Source organism: Nematolebias whitei, chromosome 20 (assembly GCF_014905685.2).
Source record: "Nematolebias whitei isolate Nwh7 chromosome 20, NemWhi1, whole genome shotgun sequence".
NCBI classification, from domain to species: Eukaryota; Metazoa; Chordata; class Actinopteri; order Cyprinodontiformes; family Rivulidae; genus Nematolebias; species Nematolebias whitei.
In genome coordinates, this window is record NC_056517.1 from 7,142,708 (window position 1) to 7,148,258 (window position 5,551).

The following is a 5,551-nucleotide window of genomic DNA, read 5'->3' on the forward strand; positions in this document are numbered from 1 at the left end:
CTTTTTCGAGTTAAATTAATGCCATGTGACGAGGTAACTGTGAGGATTGTTTAATCAGTGACAAGAGACGTTAATTTTCCTTTGGCCCATCAGAATAAATGTGGTCATTTATTTAACAGAATCAAAATTTAACATCAAAACATGTACACTTGATTAGCTGATCTGGTTCTGATTAATAAAACTTGGCATGCTTTACTAATAAGACAACAAGACATTTCTGAAGGCATCTAGATTACTGGCAAAATAGAAGAGTTTAAAGGGAGGGGTTTAGAGGTTTAAAGAAAAGATGGGTGAAGAGAGGTGTATGTTGATGACCAAACTTGGCACGCTTCTTTCAATCACCAGCTCAAACCTCCGGTACACTTAGCACGTCACGACTCGTTACCTTTGCAGGAGATAAATCAGCTCCGGTGTCGGGTCCATTTCAACGCTAACTTCCAGCGTCTCCGGTTAGAGCGGCTAGTCATCGTCAGAAGTCGTGTTGATTTACTCCGTTCAACAAACAGGCTCAGCTCCCTTCGAAGTTGAAGGCGTTACACCCGGGTGGATTCACAGCAAGTATCTGTGAGCCCGTCAGAGTTTCTACTCAGAAGTGGAAGACTTCACAAGGCCTGAGAAGACTCCATCAAAGACAGAGTTCAACTCAGATCCAAGACTTCAGAAGAACGGAGTAGACTTTTAAGACTCCGTAGGCGGAGTAGACTAGAAGACTGAATAGTTCCAGGAAGTGTCGACTTTTAAAAGAGTTCTCACTTCCGGTCACTTAGGACTTCCTGATTGGTTGAAACAACCAACATGGAGTGGTTCTAGTGATGTCAGAGAGTTATTAAAAGTCAACAGAGAGTTCAGGAATGTTTAGGAACGTTTAGTACAGACAGAGAAATGTTATGGCGAAGTGAGAGGAACGCAGATGCCAGTGTTTCTCTTTTTACTGTCTGCTAGGTTTAAAAACAATATATCCCATTCTAATAACTTCTTTCTGACTGTCTCTGACTTTTGACCGACATCACTACTTCTCCTTTAGACAGAAAATGAAAATGCATAATTACTTTGTAAATAGACATTTAACTTGATTTCTCATTTAAATGAGGTTTAAAAATCATTAATACTGTTTCACAGTTGATTTAAAATGAGTGGTTCACTTCAACTTTAGAAATGATATGAACTAAACACACTTTGATTATCAAGATATTGTAAAATAGTGATGATAATATAAAACGAAGAGTGTTCTTTCAATTGATTACTTCAGGATACAATTAGACAATCTCTGGATGAGCTAATTTGTATTTCTGGATGCAAATCAATGAAATAACAGTTCCTGTCCCATGAAGGTCTTCAGAGGCAGGTTTTGGTCGGAGGCCTAGTTCACTACATAATAATTAACAGTATTTATGTTAGTGTGAGATATAATGAAGCTCTGAGCTAAATGAAGCTATCTGGACATTATGTAATTCAAATTTAAAATGATGCTAAACATATAGCGTGAACACTAAAGTTGAAAATGAAGACATCAGGTTTAATTTTTATTTATTTATTCAACACCATAAACTGTCTGTCACACAGACACTGATAATTAAACTGAACACACTATTAAAACAAGTTAACTGTAAACTACGTTAATGAACAACTGGACTCTTGTTTTCATCCTGGAATCTGGTTCCACGTTGTTCATCTGGCTCGTTCAGGCTGTCACTCCTTAAAACATTAAATGGATTGAATAAAACAACTGAGGGGAAATTTAAATAAATAGTTCATCCAACATCTCTCTCTTCAACGTCCTCCTGCACTGCACCTGGGCCAAGCCTCGTTCAGAACCGGTCCACCTGGTGGGAGATAGCGGCTTCTTCTTTCAGGAAAAAATAAAAACTGTAAAAATAAAAATAAAATTAATTAAAAATAAATAACTGAGTTAGTTAGTCTGCCCTCTTCCTTGCTGTTTTCTCAAACTCTCTAACAAGTTTGAGGCAATCCTGGCCAAAGTGGTTCTCTTTCTCTCCCTCTCTCTCTCTCTCTCTCTCTCTCTCTCCCTCTCTCTCTCTGTCTTTCAGAAGATTTCAGTGAAAAAAAAATCCTATTAAAAATCAAGTCAAGTCAACTTTATTTATAGAGCACATTTAAAACAGAACCTGTTATCAAAGTGCTTCAATAATAAATTTGATTATACCCTGAGCTGTGAAGAGTTTAAATCACACTTCTTTGATCAAATACTAATCTTTCCTAAACTACATCAGATGGGTCTAAATTCAGTGAAATATTTACAAGTTGCCATGGGAACACAGAAGCTAAAGGATGTAGTGCTGAAGAGCGGTTCAGTTCGAGCTCTTATTTTGAAGACCAGCAGCTAACGGAAGTGATGTTCTCCCAGCACCGGAAGCTGCTCGGTTCTGACGGTCATTGTTGTTCTGCTCCGTAGCTACGAGCTGAAGGTCTTTCCTCTCGACTGCTGCTCAGATGAGTAGAACTGAACGTTAAATTGAGCTGTAACAGCTCGGTGAGTGTTGCTGACCGGAAGCTAACAGATGTGGAGACAGCGGCTCAAACAGCGCCTGGAAGCAGACGAAGAAGAAAAGTGGGAGGAGTTTGGAAGAAGCGCTGCAGCTCAGGAACAAACGGAGGGAGACACATCCAGACGCTGTTTTCAGTCCCAACCATCAACTGCACATTTCAGGTTTGTGACGTTATTCTTTCTCTCGTGTGTGTTTATGTTACAAGTTAGCAGTTTGCTGGAAGCTAAAGGATTTAGCTTCTTAGCTCTCTGCGCTGATCCAAAACAAATAAAGCGTGAACGACTCAAGTGAACCGGTGTTCTGTCCGTTAGTCATACATTGTCAGATTGTCATACGTAGCACAAACTGACGGCTATATCTGTCGGGTCACCATAGCTTGTCAGGTCGTCATATCAGCCTGATATCATCCATATGACACCATGTCACCTGCCAAACACCGTCACTGGCAGTTACCAAGCCCGGATCTACCATACGGGCAACCTGGGCACGTGCCCAGGGGCCCTTGGCACAAAGGGGACCTTCTGCTGCCGGTGGAAATTTTTTTTTTTTTCCCTGTAACCGAGCGGGCTCTGACTCCCCTCGTCCGTACAGCACGGTGAGGGAGCATGGTGGTGAAGCTACTCACAATAACGGTCGCGATGGGGCAGTGAATTTCCGGTTTTCAAAATAAAACACAAACCCCCCCCCCCATAAAATTCACATATCTCACCTTATTTTTGGTGCCTTTACTGTAGAAACCTTCCGGTCCGACACCGGAAGTGTCAGTAACGCGTTTTTTTTTTTTTGTAAGTTATTTGCATCAACAAAGTCCATGCTCAATAATCCAGGTATACAATCCAACATTTTTCAGTCAGGTCATCTGGACAGTTTTTTTTTTTTGTGCTGAAACGTTTCGCCTTCGATCCGGAAAGCTCCATCAGTCAAGGAAACGCACAACACAAAACTGATTCTTCCCCCAACAGCTTACTCCAAACTGAAACAAACCAGTTATGTTGGTGCTAAGATGGTCTCTTTGGTACGCCCCCTCCTCCATTGCTGGCCTTCCTTGTGGACAGTCTGTCAAACTGGTTGAAAACAACTAAGTCCATGCTCAATAATCCAGGTATACAATCCAACATGTTTCAATCAGGTCATCTGCACAGTTTCTTTTTTTGTGCTATTTGTATTTAGTTTATCAGCGCAAACGTTGTTTTTATTTAAATATAAAGTTTACTAAAATGTCCCACCTGCTGTTCGCGGCTGAACGAACAACCAGACCGATCTAAGACCACAGCAAACAGTGTTTTGAGCATGGACCCAGAAGAAACCACTCAAAACGCTGTTTCTGTGCTCATTTCACTTTGTAAACAAACGGACTCTCTGAGTTTCCACTCACGGAGTTTCATAAATTTGTATCCTGCCTACAAAAAAGACAAAGACCAGAAAAAACTTCTAAAGGTAAGAGCCATTGTGCTTTCTGTGAAGTGAGTAGGCCAATAAACTGTTGTGGTTGTGCAGATAATACAGTGCTCGTCATAAAATTAGAATATCATGAAAAAGTTCTCCTCCTTGAATCGCCACCTTATCGTGGTGGAGGAGTTTGTGCGCCTGAATGATCCTAGGAGCTATGCTGTCGGGGGCAATTATAGTAGAGCTTTAGAGCGTGACGTCACCTGTCCGCGGCGGCTGATGGGATAGGATGGGGCCGCATCCACCGTTCTTACAGTCCTCCATATTAACTGTCGAAAACAAGCTTTCTCGCTGACTTAAAAAAAAAATCTAAGTAGGTTAAAACAGTTTAGCGATGGTCCGAAATTGCTGCGTTATTGGATGTAATGTCCGGTCACACGACTGGAATTGTAAAAAGATCAAAAACTGACTTTTTTAATAGATTCTCCACCAGGAAACAACGTGAGGAGCTCATGTGTTGGACGTAACAAAAAGGAGACGTCCTGATAACTTTCTCCAGCGTCCCAAGAGACCTGCTAGTTTGTTCCAGACATTCTGGTGAGTGTCTAAATTCAGTTTGTTGGTGTTGTGCCATAAATGTGTGCCATGATTATGTCGGAGTGTTCTCATGTTTAGTTCATGTTCATAGAAGTGGGTCAACCTGGTTTAGGTCGGGTTTATATTTAGCATGTAACTTAGTCCGAGTTTAGACAGAGTGGACATCTGTGTTATTGTGAAATAAACTGTTTAAAGTTTCTAGTGTTGTCACTTTTACTGTAGTAATACTGATGTGTGTTGTGATATGTCCTGTTCAAGACAAACCTTCAGATGAAACTCCAGGAGAGGAGCTCAGTGAGGCTGCAGATGATGGAGAGGAGGAACAGGAACCAGCAGCAAAAAGCTACAAATACAATGTGTGAACAAAAGAAAAGCAGAAATAAACCACCTGTTACAGGAGAACAGGGAGCTCAGGTCAGAGCTGAATCAAAAACAGCTGGACAAAGAATTTTTATAGTATTAAATATTATACAGGACTTCATTGCTTTGCCAAATTGTTGTCATTGTTTAACACTGTTGGGCATTTTCTGCCAGCATTAAAAAAAAAACCTCACAATTTCAAATGGTTCTACAAACACTAATGCATCCTGTTCAGTATCTTTGCCATCTGTTTACGGTGTCACATAAAACTCTACCTGTGTCTTTCTTTTCTTTCCAAGGGATGGACGTCCATCAGACAAGCTCATAACAGAAGCTGTGGCCTTCTCTCCAGATTATTGCCCGGGGACGTTGTAACAGAGGCTTTGATATTAAAGACAGTGTGGAAGTCAAGGTCAAGGTTCTTTATTGGCATTCACATCACATGTTGTACATGAGGTGGAACAAAACTGTGCACAGGGTCCCAGTTACATCCAACCAAAGTATAAATGAATGATGTGCTGAGGTTCAAATCCCATCAGTCACTAAACGGAGATGTGAACTTGATGCTAAGGATGTTGAACACACACGAGCACACCTTAGAGTTCATGTGGAAACAGTGACTGGTTGCATGAGAAACACAATGTTACACAGAAATATACCAGTTAACTATACTGGTGCTTACATGTAAATATACCAGT

The 5,551-nt window shown here is 40.9% G+C and overlaps 1 protein-coding gene across 1 annotated transcript in view; it reads left to right on the plus strand.

Annotated features, from left to right (window-relative positions):
- Positions 1 to 2,369: 2,369 nt before the first annotated feature.
- The window catches only part of LOC119426820 (gastrula zinc finger protein XlCGF8.2DB-like), a 17,600-nt gene continuing 14,418 nt past the window's right edge, over positions 2,370 to 5,551 (plus strand). Inside the window, exon 1 of the mRNA XM_037694401.1 lies at positions 2,370 to 2,668. The gene's annotated coding sequence lies outside the window, so the exon portion shown is untranslated. The remainder of the gene's footprint in view (positions 2,669 to 5,551) is intronic.